Source organism: Loxodonta africana, chromosome 15, assembly GCF_030014295.1.
Source record: "Loxodonta africana isolate mLoxAfr1 chromosome 15, mLoxAfr1.hap2, whole genome shotgun sequence".
Taxonomy (NCBI): Eukaryota; Metazoa; Chordata; class Mammalia; order Proboscidea; family Elephantidae; genus Loxodonta; species Loxodonta africana.
This window is the reverse complement of record NC_087356.1, coordinates 86,074,045-86,093,442: the sequence shown is the minus strand read 5'-3', so window position 1 is coordinate 86,093,442 and position 19,398 is coordinate 86,074,045.

The following is a 19,398-nucleotide window of genomic DNA, read 5'->3' as shown; positions in this document are numbered from 1 at the left end:
CTCCAAAGACAGTGAAAGTGACAACAAGCTTGGCAGAGAACTGATGGCAGCAGAATAAGGAGACTGGCCAAAGAGGGCACGGTGGGTGTTCTGACTCAAAGAGTGAAAGAGCTGAGCCTTTTGGGCAGGGGGCGTGCTGGTGGAGTGGGGCGCTTCCAGGCACTTGACAGAGCTAGGCTCACTGACCCACAGAGCGAGAAAGCTGAGTGTCTTTGGGCCGAGACTTACTGGCAGAGTGGGGTGCCTCTGGGCACTTACTGGTGGAGCTAAAGAGCTTTGTAACATTTGCCCAAGCAGGGCAGAGGCTGGGCCAGCCCAATAGACCTGAGAGGCCAAAGGCTGAGAGTCTGAGGGCCAGAGAGAGGCCTGCCTGTGGGCACAGCTGAGAAGCTGTCCTGACCGAAGAACTGTGTCCCAAGTCATTCCTCATCCTGAATTGTAACCTGCTAATTCCCTAATGACTATTGTCTGTGAGTTCTGTGTGGTCATTGCAACAAAATATCGAGCCCAGCAGAGAAGTAGAGAGTGCTGTGGGAGGGACAGCTGGTATCAGAATTGGTAAAAAGTTTGGAGAGATGAGTTATGTCTCACCTCCAATTAATAGGAATCAGCTTTGGGCTGATGCTGATGGCGATTCTCCCTCCTCTTTGTGAAGTTAGAGGAGGTGAGATGTCCCCACCACACCATTTTTGCATAGAGATATACACAAGAGAAAGTAGGGCTGAAACCAGGAACATTCATAGCAGGGCAAAGTTATGAGGATACTCTATGATGTAGAGAAACAATACAGGATGGGAGAAAAGAACAAAAAAATTAACTGTCAGACTGAATACAGCAGAGATGTTGGAGCCACATTAACGGCCAGGAAGTTCCACAAACTGTAGGTCCTGAGGTTTCCAGTTATACTTCTTAATGAGGCCTGATTCATTTTCTTTAGATCCCTGTCTCCCTTTCTGCCCAGATAAGTTCCCATTATTCAAGGTAAATTGACCATATGTCTGTTTCTTGGCAACCTGAGACATAACTAGAATAAGGAGGGAATGAGAGGAAAAAGGATTCAGGGATGACTCCCAGGTTTCTAGCTTGAGTGAACAGGTAAGTGTTGGTGTCATCAATTCAAACAGAAAATCCAAGAACAGGGGCAGCATTAGGAAGGAGGATGATATGTTTAGCCTTGGGCATCTTGAACCTGAGATCATGATGGACCTTCCAGATAGAGGCATCTAACAGTTTATCTTATAGTTGGAGGGGAGGTTTGGGGAAGATACGTGAATTTCATCCTCATCAGCATATGGTGAGTAACTAAATGATGAGTATGGATGAGATCTAATATTGCAGGCATGCACAGTGAGAAATGCAGAGGGCTGACACTGAAAACCTGGGCGACACCAATATTCCAGAGGCAGACAGAGACAGGGGAGCCTCAAATGAAGTTACAGGAGAATTCATCAGAGATGTAAGGGGGCCCTGGGGAAATGTAGCACACAGAGGCCAAAAGAACAGAGAGTTTCAAGGAGGAAGCAGTCTTCAGTGCCAAAGGCAACAGGGAAGTTAATAAGACAAGAGCTAAAGAGAGTCCACTGGCTTTGGAAATTAGGAAATGATAGCAAAATGCCTTCAGTTATGAGTGTCAACAAGTAAGAACGTGTACTCTGCTAAAAATAAAAGCAAAGAGATTTATCGAAGGTTCAAGACAGATCAAACCAGGGACACGTCTGATTTCACGAAATGAAACCAAATGTTCCAAAACCACAGAGTTACAGAAGCATTTTTAGGAGGTAAAATACAACGTTCTGACTGAAGTTGCAAGATTAGGTAAGCGGGAGGTGGGACAACTCAAAGCAGGGCCTTTACAGTAATTGGTTGGAAACATAAATATGGGCTCTTCACAGTGATTGGTAGGAAACATGAATGTGGGCTATTTGAATTGGTTAGTTTAAACACATGACTGAGGTTTCCAGGGTGGTCACAAAGTCGTAAAACATTTCCTGAGGTCTGCTGAGGAAATTCCTGATAAGAGTCTCTGTCAAGACTCCCTCCCCTCTTCTTTCCATATCTTTAGTTTAAACACAGAGAAAAACATTTCCTTTGTTAAGTACTTAAGTCTGTCCAAGGGTTTGAAGGTTGCAGAGGAAATCCTTTGTTATTACTTCAGTCTGACTAAGGGTTTGATGATTGCAGGGGAAAGAAAAAGGAAAGAAAAAGCTACGATGGAGTCAGACTCAGACCTGGGCCAATCATTCTAATATGAGCCAGGCACCTCAATTTTGGAACACTCACACAAGAGGTAAGGATGGAAGGCAGATTGCAATACATTGTAAGAAGTTTGGGGCTTCCTGTTAAACTGTCAGAGGAAGGGCTTGAAAGCAAAGTATTAAAAGACCCCCTCCTCCTCTTTAGCTCTAACCTTAGGGAGGAAATTATATAGATGGCTAGATGAAGATAGATTAGATGAATAGATATAGATAGATAAATGATAAAAAGATGTGTGTGGGTATGAATTTCAAAAAACAAGATTAACATTCTCTATGAAAATGGTATAGAAACTACAGTGGGCTAGAGTAATAAGGTCAACTGGACCAGAAGCACAGTGGTGGCTGGGATGTCAACCCTACAGAAGAATAGGAAACAAGCATGCCCAAGAGGTGGCCCAGGGCAGAAACCGGTCTCCCTGCATGAAGCTGAGACCTGGGACTGTGTTCTCCCACCTAAAAATGGAGTCTGGGGTTGTGGTCAAAATAAGCTGCCTTTCCATTCAGAGTAGCTAATGAGAAAAAAAAAAAAAAGTTTGAAAATCATAAGGATAGAAACAGGTACACCAACTATCAGTTAAACATGACTGTTTGAAACACATTTATCTCTGCTCCTTCCAATATTCCAATAAAACAAAAGTAAAGAATTTAAATATGCTCTAAACCAACTAGGACAAAGAGAATGGAAGATGAGAGGGCAACAAACGATGGATGATGGACAGGAGAAAAAGGAATAAACAGAAAGCTGAAGGCCAAGCGCATGCAGAGGAGGATGCCAATGTCAAACCAGGGTGCAGAACACTGGAAAGTCTCAGAGTTCTGTAGTACCAAGAGCTCCAGCAGGCATGAGTGAGGCTTGGGTGTCAAAAAGACAGACCGAATGTAAGTGAAAAAAGTAGACCCCCAAAGTACCATTCCCCCCTATACTGCGGCCAAACAACCCTTCCCCAGCCCCATAGGAGATGGAGGGTTCATTCTGTGGTGAAAGTAAACCAAAAAGGCTCCATAGTCAGGAAGACAAGGCCAAGAAAAGAGTAGAAGACAAATGCTTAATTAAAATTAGAGAGATTTGGTAAAAGTGAGACTCCCAGCTTCCTTTCATTGGTCAGCTCCAAGTTATAATCCTAGGTGAATTAATTCCAGCCAGGAAACTAGTGGATTCTTCTCTGGATAAACTGAAATGTCCCAAGAGAATAGGATACAGATACTGACATTTGTGGATTTCAGAATAAAACAGCAAGGTCCTTCACCACCTCACAGTGAAGCCCACCAGCCAACAAGCACTGCCCATAACACCAATCTCTGAAGAGCCTGTTATATAGGAACAGCCAACAAGGATAACAAGGCCTTTGATGAGCTCCTCCAGGATGAAAAAAAAGGGTCAAATCAATCAGAAAAAAAGAGAATTGAGACAGTGTAATGAGGAGGAGAAAAAGAAAAACTGAAATATTCTCAGAGAAATAAGATTATATTCAGGACACAAGAACAGTCAAGAATAGGTTGCTATAAAACGGAACATTCAGAGAATAATAAAAAGGTCTCAGAAATTAAAAAGGAATATACTATAAGAAAAGAATATCAATAGAAAGGTTGAAGGATAGAGTTAAGCCCATATCTCTCCAAAAAAAGAGCAAAAACACAGAGAAATCAAAAATAAAAGAGAAAAATTATCAGTTCAGGAGATCCAGCATCAAAATATTCAGAAAGACAGATCAGAAAAGCAATTTTAAAAATAAGCTCTTAAATCCCCCCAAATAATTAAAGAATGAGTTTCTAGGATAAAAAATTGCAACCTGTGTCCAAACCCAAACCAAACCCACTGCTATCGAGTTGATTCCGACTCATAGAGAGCCTGTAGGACAGAGCAGAACCGCCCCATAGTTTCCAAGGAGCGCTTGGCAGATTTGAACTGCCGACCTCTTGGTTAGCTGCTGTAGCACTTAACCACTACGCCACCAGGGTTTCCACCTGTGTCCAGCAAGGTTAAAAAAAAAAATTTAATTTTTTAAATTTAATTTACCCATTTTGAAATTTTACACCTCTAAAGAAAAGCTCTTAATAGACTCCAGGGGGCGGGGAGGAAGTCACATACAAACTATCTAGATTCACTCCACTAGGAGTGAGGAGGCAATAGAACAGTGTGTTCAAAAGTCAGATGGAAATTATTTCAATTAGCATCTATATCCACTCAGATTGCCAATCAAGTATGAAACAAAGAATAGAACAAAGATAATTGTAGAAAGCAAGGTTTCGAAAGATTTGCTTTCCATGTACCCATTCTTAGGAAGTGATTAGGGAATGTGCTGCATAAAAAGAGTAAGTAAACCAAGAAAAGGAATACATAGGATCAGGAGCCATAGTGGTGCAACATTTAAGAGCTAGGCTGCTAACCGAAAGGTTGGTGGTTTGAACCCACCCAGTGGCTCTGCGGGGGAGAGATCCGGCAATCTGCTTCTGTAAAGATTACAATCTAGAAGACCCTATGGGGCAGCTCCACTTTGTCATATGGGGTCACTATGTGTCAGAATCGACTTAACGACTCAACAGCACACAGCTACAGGAAACAGAGATCCTACACAGGAGAGAGGCAAAGGAAAGGGCTGGGACAACAGCTGCCCAGCAGAGCCAGAGAGCAGCTAGTGCTGGAGCATGAAAAAGAGGGCTCTAGGAAAGGGATAAAAAGAACAAGCATACATCACTTTAGGTGTTTGACTATTTAGCAAATAGACTTTAGATGGAGTTTGTAACTTTTTTGGAGTGTCTAGGTAGTATTAGAAGCCCTGGTGGCACAGTGGTTAAAGAACTTGGCTGCTAACCAAAAGGGCAGCAGTTCAAATCCACCAGCCACTCCTTGGAATCCCTATGGGGCAGTTCTATTCTGTCCTATAGTGTTGCTATGAGTCAGAATGGACTCGACGGCAATGGATTTGTTTTTTAGTTTGTTTTTTGGTTTAGATAGAATTAGTAATATTTTTGTTTCAACATAGTAACATAGAAAACCTAGTAAACAAAAATATAATTATACACATCTCAATACGAATTATTTTATAAAAAATATGATTAAAAAACAAGTCATAGAATTATATGTAGGATGTTGTCATATGAATTGAACTGTGTACCCTCAGATTATACCTAACATCTATACCTGTGGATGTGATCTTGTTTGGAAATAAGGTTTGTTGTGTTAAGGAGGTCATATCGGTGTGTCCTAAACCTTATTACTTCTGAGTTATAAAAAGAGTAGATTAGACACAGAACCAAGACATACTGGGGAAAACACAGGCAACCAAGGAACATCCAGGCTACTGATAAGCTCCTCTCCTAGAACCTATGACCTGAATTTGAACTTCTAGCCCCCTGAACTATGAGAAAGTAAATTTCTGTTCTTTAAGTCAGCTACTTGTGGTATTTTTGTTACAGCAGCACTAGATAACTGAGACAGATGTGATAACTTTTATGTAAGTTATTAAAACAAAAAATACTACCTATTATTTATTGATATATGTATATACAGGTGAAAGTATTAAAAATGGACCAGAAAGATACAAAAAATTATCATTTTATTTGCCTTTGAGAAAGGAAAATAGGACCGGGAATCATGGACAAAGAGAATTTCTACTTGATGTTTTAGTCATATCTATAATTATGACAGGCAGTACTGCACAGTTGTTATTAAGTCAGATTCTGCGGCCAGACTTCTGGACTCACTTCCTTGCTCTACTTGCTAGTTGTGTGTTTCATAGATATATTTATTACATATTTCATATAATTATATAATTTGGGAAAGCTATTTGAAGCAAATTAATACTTGTCAATTCTAATGTTGAATGTATAAGGATTTGTAATGTTTGCCTCAATATATGTGGGGTTTCTTATTTATTCAAAATTTTAGAAGAAGAATTGAGTAGAATTTAGCTAAAGGAAGAAAATGCAAACATTTTACAAAAAAAAGCAATATTTTTTTTAAGTTTAGATGAGGACTTTCACTTCCAACCGTGATGGAATAACCAGGTCTGGATTTACCCTTAAGAAAATTGGACCAAGAATATGAAACAGTGGTTTTCAGATGTTGGCCAATAAGCAGCACATGGCAGTGATCTCTGAGAAAAGGGAAACAAATAAAGTGAGTCCTATGATTGTCCCAGAGTATTGCCTGGAGGCAGTTTCTAGGCCTCAGAGCGGAATATTCTCCCTGAATTGTAGAGAGTGAGACTAGAGTTCAGGAGGGCTGAGATAGCTACGATTTGTAGAAATAATACTGGAGAGAAGGTAGTGCACTGCACAGTGAAAGAGAGAGCACCAAAGAGCTATACATTAAAAAATTAGTGTCCTCAAATTTTTAGCTGAATAGCAATCTGTACATGCATGGCCTAAAACTCCACGAGAAAAGCAGTAGGCCAAACAACTTCTAGAATTCACATGGGACTGAGAATAGTTCACGTTCTCATCACCCAGAATGGTAAGTTCTCATAATCCATGGGGCATCATATGTAGCACTCAGCAGAGTATAACCTATGTAGTGAGGCTATCTAGACCTAGACTAAAAGCTACTCTGGATCCACCCTACAAAACCAAAACCAGACCCAATGCCGTCGAGTCGATTCCAACTCATAGTGACCCTATAGGACAGAGTAGAACTGCCCCATAGAGTTTCCAAGGAGAGCCTGGTGGATTCAAACTGCCAACCCTTTGGTTAACAGCTGTATCACTTAACCACTATGCCACCAGGGTTTCCAGGATCCACCCTAATACAGCTTAAAAAATAAGCTTCAAAATGATTGAATTCACTCCAAGTTTGAGGAGCCCTGGTGACACACTGGTTAAGCACTTGGCTTAACCCACCAGTCGTTCCATGGGAGAAAGATGTGGCAGTCTGATTCCATAATGATTACAGCCTTGGAAACCCTATGGGGCAGTTCTACCTTGTCCTGTAGGGTCACTATCTGTCACAATCAACTCAACACTCATCTATAGCTCTCTGTTTTTGTTTTTTTTAATTTAACTACACAACAGTGCAAAGTTCAACACTTTCTAAAGGAATACAACAAAATCCAGCAGTCAACAGCACAAAGTTCATGATGTCTGACATCCAGCACAAAAAAACTAAGCACAAAAATAAGCAGAAATATATGACCTTTAACCAAGAAAAAAATCAATCAATAGACACAAACCTAAAAATTACAGAGCTGATGGAATTAGCAAAGAAGAATGTCTGAACAGCTAATATAAGTATGTTCTATATGTGCAAGAATGTAAAGGAAAATGTGAACATGCTACGGAAAAAAAAAAATGTAAGGCATGAATTATACCCAAATGGAACTTATACACATGAAAAATACAATAGCTGAAATGAGAAATACACTAGATGAGGTTAACAGCAGATTAGACAAAACAGAAAAATGCTCAAAATGAAGCATGGAAGACAAAAAGGAGGAACAGACCATAATTGTTGTTGTTGTTATTAGGTGCCATCGAGTGGGTTCCGACTCATAGTGACCCTACGCACAACAGAACGAAACACTGCCTGGTCCTGAGCCATCCTTACACTCATTGTTATGCTTCAGCTCATTGTTGCAGCCACTGTGTCCATCCACCTCATTGAGGGTCTTCCTCTTTTCTGCTGACCCTCTCTGCCAAGCATGATGTCCTTCTCCAGGGACTGATCCCTCCTGACAACATGTCCAAAGTATGTAAGACGCAGTCTCGCCATCCTTGCCTCTAAGGAGCATTCTGGCCGCACTTCTTCCAAGACAGATTTGTTCATTCTTTTGGCAGTCCATGGTATATTCAATATTCTTCACCATCACCACAATTCAAAGGCGTCAATTCTTCTTCAGTCTTTCTTATTCATTGTCCAGCTTTCACATGCATATGATGTGATTGAAAATACCATGGCTTGGGTAAGGTGCACCTTAGTCTTTGGGGTGACATCTTTGCTCTTCAACACTTTTAAGAGGTCCTTTGCAGCAGATTTGCCCAATGCAATGCGTCTTTTGATTTCTCGACTGCTACTTCCATGGCTGTTGATTGTTGATCCAAGTAAAATGAAATTCTTGACAACTTCAATCTTTTCTCCGTTTATCATGATGTTGCCTATTGGCCCAGTTGTGAGAATTTTTGTTTTCTTTATGTTGAGGTGTAATCCATACTGAAGGCTGTGGTCTTTGATCTTCATTAGTAAGTGCTTCAAGTCCTCTTCACTTTCAGCAAGCAAGGTTGTGTCATCTGCATAACGCAGGTTGTTAATGAGTCTTCCTCCAATCCTGATGTCCCGTTCTTCTTCATATAGTCCAGCTGCTCGTATTATTTCTTCAGCATACAGATTAAATAGGTATGGTGAAAGAATACAACCCTGACGCACACCTTTCCTGACTTTAAACCAATCAGTATCTCCTTGTTCTGTCCAAACAACTGCCTCTTGATCTATGTAAAGGCTCCTCATGAGCACAATTAAGTGTTCTGGAATTCCCATTCTTCGCAGTGTTATCTCTAGTTTGTTATGATCCACACAGTCAAATGCCTTTGCACAGTCAATAAAACACAGGTAAACATCCTTCTGGCATTCTCTGCTTTCAGCCAGGATCCATCTGACATCAGCAATGATATCCCTGGTTCCACGCCGTCTTCTGAAACTGGCCTGAATTTCTGGCAGTTCCCTGTTGATATACTGCTGCAGGCATTTTTGAATGATCTTCAGCAAAATTTTGCTTGCGTGTGATATTAATGATATTGTTCTATAATTTCCACATTCAGTTTGATCACTTTTCTTTGGAATAGGCATAAATATGGATCTCTTCCAGTTAGTTGGCCAGGAAGCTATCTTCCATATTTCTTGGCATAGATGAGTGAGCACCTCCGGCACTGCATCTGTTTGTTGAAACGTCTCAATTGATATTCCATCAATTCCTGGAGCCTTGTTTTTCACCAATGCCTTCAGAGCAGCTTGGACTTCTTCCTTCAGTACCATCGGTTCCTGATCATATGCCACGTCTTGAAATGGTTGAACATCGACAAATTCTTTTTGGTATAATGACTCTGTGTATCCCTTCCATCTTCTTTTGATGCTTCTTGCGTCGTTTAGTATTTTCCCTATGGAATCCTTCACTATTGCAACTCGAGGCTTGAATTTTTTCTTCAGTTCTTTCAGCTTGAGAAACGCCAAGCGTGTTCTTCCCTTTTGGCTTTCCATCTCCAGCTCTTTGCACATGTCATTATAACACTTTACTTTGTCTTCTCCAGAGGCCCTTTGAAATCTTCTGTTCAGTTCTTTTACTTCATCAATTCTTCCTTTTGCTTTAGCTGCTCGAGGCTCAAGAGCAAGTTTCAGAGTCTCCTCTGACATCCACCTTGGACTTTTCTTTCTTTCCTGTCTTTTCAGTGACCTCTTGCTTTCTTCATGTATGATGTCCTTGATGTCATTCCACAACTCATCTGGTCTTCAGTCACTAGTGTTCAATGTGTCAAATCTATTCTTCAGATGGTCTCCAAATTCAGGTGGGATATACTCAAGGTCATATTTTGGCTCTCGTGGACTTGCTCTGATTTTCTTCAGTTTCAGCTTGAACTTGCATGTGAGCAATTGATGGTCTGTCCCACAGTCGGCCCCTGGCCTTGTTCTGACTGATGATATTGAGCTTTTCCATCGTTTCTTTCCACAGATATAGTCAGTTTGATTTCTGTGTGTTCCATCTGGCGAGGTCCATGTGTATAGTCACCGTTTATGTTGGTGAAAGAAGGTATTTGCAATGAAGAAGTTGTTGGTCTTGCAAAATTCTATCATTTGATCTCCAGCATTGTTTCTGTTACCAAGGCCATATTTTCCAACTACTGATCCTTCTTCTTTGTTTCCAACTTTTGCATTCCAATCACCAGTAATTATCAATGCATCTTGATTGCATGTTCGATCAATTTCAGACTGCAGTAGCTGATAAAAAATCTTCTGTTTCTTCATCTTTGGCCCTAGTGGTTGGTGCGTAAATTTGAATAATAGACGTATTAACTGTTCTTCCTTGTAGGAATATGGATATTATCCTATCACTGACAGCATTGTACTTCAGGATAGATTTTGAAACATTCTTTTTGAGGATGAATGCAACATCATTCCTCTTTGAGTTGTCGTTCCCAGCATAGTAGACTATGTGATTGTCTGATTCAAAATGGCCAATACCAGTCGATTTCAGCTCACTAATGCCTAGGATATCGATGTTTATGCATTCCATTTTGTTTTTGACGATTTACAATTTTCCTAGGTTCACACTTGATACATTCCAGGTTCCAATTATTAATGGATGTTTGCAGCTGTTTCTTTTCATTTTGAGTCATAGTCATTGCAATACTACCAAGTGGTCAAGAATGTGTGTAATTTAAATTTGAGAAAGAAGACAGAAGGAAAGACAGAAAAAGATATTTGAAGAAGTAATTACCATCATTTTTCTACAGTTGATGAATACTCCAAATTCACAAATCCAAGAAGCTGAAACAGAGAACCACACCAAGGTACAGCATACTCAAACTGCTGAGAGCCAGAGATAGGCAGAAAATCTTAAAAGGAATCAAAGAACACGTATATAACATACAGAAAAAAAGAGAGAGAAAATTGGCAAACTTATCATCCAAAACTTCTCAAAACAGAAGAAAATGGAGTAATAGCTTTAAAATATGAAAAGAAAAAAATCAAACTACCTTTCTATGTGTTGTGTGCTGTCAAGTCAATTCAGACTCACAGAGACACCTTTGACAGAGTAGAGCTGCCCCATAGGGTTTCCTAGGCAATAACATGTGCATGTGAAAGTTGGACAGTGAATAAAGAAGACCAAAGAAGAATTGATGCCTTTAAATTGTGGTGTTGGTGAAGAATATTGAATATACCATGGACTGCCAAAAGAACGAACAACTCTGTCTTAGAGGAAGTACAACCAGAATGCTCCTTAGAAGCAAGGATGGTGAGACTGTGCCTTACATACTTTGGACATGTTGTCAGGAGGGATCAGTTCCTGGAGAAGGACATCATGCTTGGCAGAGTACAGGGTCAGCTGAAGAGGAAGACCCTCAATGAGGTGGACTGACACAGTAGCTGCAACAATGAGCTCAAGTATGACAACAATTGTAAGGATGGCTCAGCACTGGGCAGTGTTTCGTTCTGTTGTGCATAGGGTTGCTATGAGTCGAAACCGACTCAATGGCACCTAACAACAACAACAACAACAACAACATTTACAGAAGCAAATCATCAGATTTTTTCTCCCATTGAGTGGTTGGTGGGTTCGAACCACCAATCTTTCAATTAGCAACCAAGCACTTGAACCATTGCCCCACCAGGGCTCCTTTACCTTCCTATAGCCAGGAAAAACATCATTCAAAAGTGAAGGTGGAGCCAAGATAGCAGAATAGACAGACGCTTCCGGTGAGCCCTCTTTACAACAAAGACCAAAAAAAAAACAAATGCAAAGAGTATATTTTTTACAAGCTGGAAGCCCTGAGCTTCAAAGGCAAGCTTAGAAAATGAACTGGGGGAGGAAGAGCCCATTCAGAAGTGGAGAGGAGTTAACCGGACCTGAATTGCAGGGAGCCCTCAAGTACTATTCCTGGAGTGGCGGCGGCAGTGGGCTGGTACCAGCGTTCGACTGCACTTTCCTCAGGGAGAAGCAGCCAGCCACACAGCCTACTTACAACTCCAGAACCTGGGAATAATGGCGCTCCCGGCAAAAGCGAAGTGCTTGCGTATATTTTAACAGGATCCCCCACCTGCAAACTGGCTTCAGCTGCTGAATTCCCTGGGCCCGAGATAGGCACTGCTGAGCACCTCGAGCCATCCTCCTGGCCTTGGGGAAGGAAAAAATTTGCATTTGGGGGAAAAGATAATTTGCTAGCTCCACTAACCGGGGGAGCTCAGGACAGAAGCAGCTCCTGTCCAGGCATAAACCGTCTGTGGACTTTGAGCACCTTTCCCTTCTGCATGGACAAGTGTGGGCCTATTTTGGAAAAATAGGCCCTTGATGGCAGACTCCAACCATTTCAGCTGTGCGGTGGAGAGGTGGGAGTATGATGTTTGACATTGCTTTGCCTATTAAACAATGTCCTCACCTACCCACATCAGGGACCTAAGGACTGGTAACTCCACTCAGGTCACCCAGCCACCCATGACAGGGGTCCAAAGATATCTGCTACCTCCCAGTCCTTAAAATAAAAAACATTGGGTGCCCATGGTCCATCTGCAGAACTCACCCACCTGCATGCTCTAGGGAACAGGGATGTGCTTTCCTCAGAGACACTCGGGGGTCAGTTCTCAGCCCCTGCTTTGTTCAGAACATGGCCCCCTGCTGCAATCAGATACCAGTGTATATACCAATCACCAGTGCCCCTCTAAGAATGTAGGACAGAGCCTGTACCACACACTTGATGATCAGCTACCTGGATACCTGAGCTGAATTCATACAAGAAAAGTGAATGGACTCCTAGACTGATATACCTGATAACAGCTCTAGCTAGCTGGGTACAGGACGTCAGATCTCCAAAGACAAAAATAATCAAGCTAGCTCACTCAAGCAACCCATAGGGGTATACCAAAACAAAACAAAGCAAGAAGCTATGACACAGTAAGCAAGCATACACTAATACAATAACTTCTTGATGGCTCGGAGACAACAGTCAATATCAAGTCACAGAAAGAAACAGACCATGATCACCTCAACAGGCTCTCAAAACAAAGAAGGGGTCTTCTAGATGAAAGTACACTCCTGGAATCACCAGATGCAGAATGCAAAAGTTTAATATACGGAACCCTTCAAGACATCAGGAGGGAAATGAGACAATAAGCAGAACAAGCCGAGGAACACAAAGATAAAGCAACTGAAGAAATTAGATTATTCAGGAACATATCAAAAGTTTAATAAGCTGGGAAAATCCATAGACAGGCAGCGATCACAAATTCAGAAGATTAACAATATAAAATTACAGAAGTAGACAACTCAACAGAAAGTCAGAGAAGCAGAATTGAGCAAGTAGAAGTCAGAATTCCTGAACTCGAAGATAAATCACTTGGAACTAAAATTTGAAGAAAAATCAGATAAAAGAATTTAAAAAAATGAAGAAACCTTAAGAATTGGGTGGGGCTCTATCAAGAGAAATAACCTATGAGTGATTGGAGTACCAGAACAGGAAGGGATAACAGAAAATACAGAGAGAATTGTTGTGAAGATTTGTTGGCAGAAAACTTCCCTGATATCATGAAAGATGAGAAGATATCTATCCAAGATGCTCATCTAACTCCACATAAGGTAGATCTTAAAAGAAAGTCACCAAGACATATTATAATCAAACTTGCCAAAACCAAAGATAAAGAGAAGATTATAAGAGCAGTGAGGGATAAACGAAAAGTCACCTACAAAGGAAAGCCAATAAGAATAAGCTCAGACTACTCGGCAGAAACCATGCAGGCAAGAAGGCAATAGTATGACATATTTAAATAACTGAAGGAAAAAAATTTCCTGCCAAGAATCACATATCCAGCAAAACTGTCTCTGAATATGAAGGTGAAATCAAGACACTTCCAGATAAACACAAATTTAGGGAATTTGTAAAAACCAAACTTTGGAAATCTATCTGGTGTCTCCTTAAACAGTTAGAAATAGAACTACCATAAAACCCAGAGATCCCACTCCTCAGAATATATCCTAGAGAAATAAGAGCCTTTACATGAACAGATATATGCACACCCATGTTTATTGCAGCACTGTTTACAATAGCAAAAAGATGGAAGCAACCAAGGTGCCCATCAACGGATGAATGGATAAATAAATTATGGTATATTCACACAATGGAATACTACGCATCGATAAAGAACAGTGATGAATCTGTGAAACATTTCATACCATGGAGGAACCTGGAAGGCATTATGCTGAGTGAAATTAGTTGCAAAAGGACAAATATTGTATAAGACCACTATTATAAGAAGTTGAGAAATAGTTTAAACTGAGAAGAAAACATTCTTTTGTGGTTACTAGAGGGGGGATGGGGGGGAGAGGTATTCACTAATTAGTAAAAAAAAAAAAATTAGTAGTAGATAAGAACTACTTTAGTTGAAAGGAAAGACTACACACAATACAGGGAGGTGAGCACAACTGGACTGAAGAAAAGCAAAGAAGTTTCCTGAATAAACTGAATGCTTCGAAGGCCAGTGTAGCAGGGGCAAGGGTTTGGGGACCATAATTTCAGAGAGTATCAAAGTCAATTGGCATAATAAAATCTATTAAGACAACATTCTGCCTCCCACTTTGAAGAGTGGCACCTGGGGTCTTAAATGCTAGCAAGCAGCCATCTAAGATGCATCAATTGTTTCAACCCACCTGGAACAAAGAAGAATGAAGAACACCAAGGACACAAGGTAATTACGAGCCCAAGAGACAGAAAGGGCCACATGAACCAGAGACTACATCATCCTGAGACCAGATGAACTAGATGGTGGCTGGCTACAAGCGATGACAGCTCTGGCAGGGAACACAACAGAGAACCCCTGAGGGAGCAGGAGAGCCGTGGGATGCAGACCCCAAATTCTCATAAAAAGCCCAGACTTAATGGTCTACTGAGATGACAAGCACCCCAGTGGTCATGGCCCTTAGACCTTCTGTTGGCCCAGGACAGAAACCATTCCCAATGCCAACTCTTCAGACAGGGATTGGACTGGACAACGGGTTGGAGAGGGATGGTTGTGAGGAGTGAACTTCTTGGATCAGGTGGACGCTTGAGACTATGTTGGTGTCTCCTGCCTGGATGGGAGATGAGAGGGTAGAGGGGATTAGAAGCTGACGAAATTGACATGAAAAGAGAGAGCAGGCTGTCTCATTAGGGGAGAGTAATGGGGAATATGTAGCAGGGTGGATGTAAGTTTTTATGTGAGAGACTTGATTTGTAAACTTTCACTTAAAGCACAATAAAAATTATTTTTAAAAAAGTGAAGGCAAAATAAAAACTTTCAGAGAATTAAAAGATTAAAGAACTTCACTGGAAGAAATGTTAGCAGTAGCTTAGAGTAAAACCTAACCTACAGGAGGACAATAATACCAGATGGAAATTTGATCTACACAAAGACAACCAGAATGGTAAATCTGACTTATTTTTTTTTCTTTCATTTTTGAATCTCCTTAAAGGATAATTTACTGTTTAAAGAAAAGCAATAACAATGTGTTATGGTTTTTATATTACATGTTGAAGTAATATGAGTGACAATAATAAAATAAGGACTGAAAAGAGGAAATGGAAATATACCGCTTTAAGGTTCTTGTATTAAATGTGAAATAGTACAATATTATTTGAAAAAAAAGTGGAGCTAATAAGCCAAAATGGAGTTAAAATGGAATCATGAAAGAATAATTACTCCAAAATAAGGCAGGAAGAGAGGGAAATAAGAAACAAAAAACAGATGGGTCCTGTAAGAAATAAATACAAAGATGATCAACTTAAATTAAAAAAAAAAAAAAATATATAATTATATGAGATAAAGGGAGTCTAAACACTTCAATTAAAAGGTAGAGATTGTCATACTGAATAAAAGAAAAGACTCAACTATATACTGTCTACAAGAAACTTATTTTACATATAGACACACAGTTTAAAAGTAAAAATTACAGGGCCAATGGAATTAGCAGACAAGAATGTCAGAACAGCTAGTATAAGTGCGGAAAAATATAAACCATGCAAACTCTAATAAAAAGATAGCTAGAACTATGTTATTATTGTCATGAAGGGTGAATTTCAAAACAAAGAACATTTTCAAGGATAAGCACAGATATTTCATAATGATAAAGGGGTCAATTCATCAAAAAGATAAAGCAATACTAAACATGAATACCCAGGAGACCTGGTGGCATAGTCGTTAAGAGCTCAGCTGCCAAAAAGGCCAGCAGTTCAAATCCACCAGCTGCTCCTTGGAAACCATCCTATAGGGCCACTATGAGTCAAAACCTACTCAACGGCACCTATCAACAACAGCAAATACATATGCATCAAATAACAGAACTGCAAAACACCTGAAGCAAAAAACTAGTAGGACTGCAAGGAGAAATAGGAAAATCCACAAACAGTTACAGGTTTTTAGCATACCTCTCTCAGTAATTAAGAGAACAAGTAGACAGAAAATTAGTAAGGATATGGAAGAGTTGAATAACATTATCAACCAACTTGACCTAATTTGCACTTACAGAAGACGCAACCAATAATAGCAGAATAAACTTTATTTTCAAGTGCACATCAAACATTCATCAAGATGTATCTTATTCAGTGCCATAAAACAAATTTCATTAAGGTTAAAAGGAATGAAATCATACAAAGTATTTTCACTAACGTAATGAAATTAAGTTAGAAATCAGTAACAGAAACATATCTGTCAAATGCCTAAATGTTTGAAAATTAAACAACATACTTCTAAGTAACTTAAGACAAATAACAAGGAAAATTATATCTTGAACTGAATGAAAATGAAAAGTCAACATATGAATATTTGTGGAATGCAACTAAAGCAGGGCTTAAAGTGAAACATATACCTTTAAAATTTTATATTAGAAATCAAGAAATATCTAAGAACAATAATCTAAGTACCCACTTTAAAAATTAGAAATAGAAAAGCAAATTAAACCCAAAATAAGCAGAGAAAGGAAATGATAACAGTAAGAGCAGAAATTCAGAAAATAGAAAAATCAATGAAACCAAAAGATTGTTCTTTGAAAAAAAAACTGATAAAATTAATAGACCTCCGGCAAAACTGATTGAGAAACAGAAAAAGAAGATAGAAATTACCAATATTAGACAGAGGGTGCATCAATAGAGATCATACAGATATTTAAAAGGTTGCAAGGAAATATTAAGAAAAATTTATACCATAATCAACTTAGATGAAATATAAAAAATTTCTGAAAAAACACAAACTCCCAAAGTTCATTCAAGAAGAAATAGATAACCTGACCAGCTCTATTCTAATAAATAAACAGAATATGTAGTTTAAAATCTTCCTACAAAGAAAACTCCAGGTCCAGGTAGCTTCAGTGAAAAAAAATCTACCAAACATTTACAGAAGAAATAATATCAATTCTACACATACTCCTTCAAAAAATTGAAGATAGACTGAGACTAGAGGGACCCCAGAGGTCATGGTCCCCAGGCCTTCTGTTAGCCCAAGACAGGAACCATTCCCAAAGCCAACTCTTCAGACAGGGATTGGACTGGACTATAAGACAGAAAATGATACTGGTGAAGAGTGAGGTTCTTGGATCAAGTAGACGCATAAGACTATGTGGGTAGCTCCTGTCTGGAGGAGAGATGAGAGGGCAGAGGGGTCAGAAGCTGACCAAACGGACATGAAAAGAGAGAGTGGAGGGAAGGAGCGTCCTGTCTCATTGGGGGGAGAGCAACTAGGAATATATAGCAAGGTGTATATAAATTTTTGCATGAGAGACTGACTTGATTTGTAAACTTTCACTTCAAGCACGATAAAAATTAAAAAAAAAAAAGGTAAGGGAATACTTTCCAATATATTTCATGAATCTAGAATTATCCAGATACCAAAATCAGACAAAGATACTTAAAAGAAAACCACTGAGCAATATCCCTTAGAAACATAAATATATTTAAATTTTTTAATCAAATTAGATCCAGCAGTATATAAAAATGACAGTATATCAAGACCAAGTGGAGTTTATCCCAGGGATGCAGAACTGGCTTCATATTCAATAGCCAGTCAATGAGTTCACTATATTAATAGAAGGAAAAAGAAAAGCCATATGAATATGATATTTGATGTAGAAAAAGAATTTGACACAATCGCACATCTATTTATGATTTTAAAAATAAAACTCTTAGAAAACTAAGAATAGAAGCATAAAGGGCATCTATGAAAAAACAACAGCTACCATCATACTTAAAGGCAAAAAGATAGATGCTTTCCTTCTAAGACCTGGAACAAGGCAAGGATGTCCACTGTCACTATTTACACTTAACATTATACCATATCTGCCACTACAATAAAGTAAGAAAAAGAAATAAAAGGCAAATTGAAAAGGAAAACTGTCTTTATTCACAGACAACATGATTACCTGCATAGAAAATCTTAAAGAATCTACAAAAAAAGTTACTAGGACTAATGAGCATGTTTAGTAAGGTTGCAGGATACAAGATAAAGATACAAAACACAGTTGTGTTTATAGGTACTAGCAATGAACAATTTGAAATTAAAAATTTAGAAACAATACCATTTATAACAGCATCAAATAACATGAACTACTTGGGGGATAAATTTAATAAAATATATGTGAGACCTGTATACCAAAAACTACAAAATATTGCTAACAGAAATTTTAAAAGACTCAAAACAATGGAATTTATGTAGTAGGAGACCCAGTATTATTAAGAGAGCAATTCTCCCCAAACTGATCCATTGATTCAACTTAATACCAGTCAAAATCCCAGCAATTTTTTTGGTAGGAATTGACAAGCTGATCTAAAATTTATGTTGAATTGAAAAGGACCTTGGAGAGTCAATACAATTTTGAAAAAGAACAATGTTGGAGGGCTTATACTACTTGATTTCAAGATTTACTATAAAACTACAGTAAATCAAGACAGTGAGGTATTGACATAAAAATAAACATATAGATCAATAGAACAGCATAGAGTCCAGTAAAAGACTCACAAATACTTCATAAGTTTATTTTCAACAAAGGTGCCAAGGTAATTTAATGGAAGATGGATAGATTTTCCAACAAATGGTGCTGAAAAAATTAGATATCCATATAAAAAAAAAAAAAAGTTGAATCTTGACTCTTACTTCATCCTACTATGTCCAAAAATGTACTCAACTAGATCGCAGATCAAAATGTAAGAGCTTTAACTATAAAACTTAGGAGAATGTTTTTGTGACTTTAGGTTTGGCAAAGATTTATAAAATACAACACAGAAAACACAAACTATAAAAGAAAACAGTGATAAATTGTAATTCATCAAAATTTAAAACTTACTTTCTTTGAAATATACTATTAACATAATGAAAAGGCAAGCTATAGACTGGAAGAAAATATTTGCAAAATATAAATCTGATAAAGGACTTGTATCTAGAATCCATAAAGAACTCTCACAACTCAATAAGGAATATGTATGAATG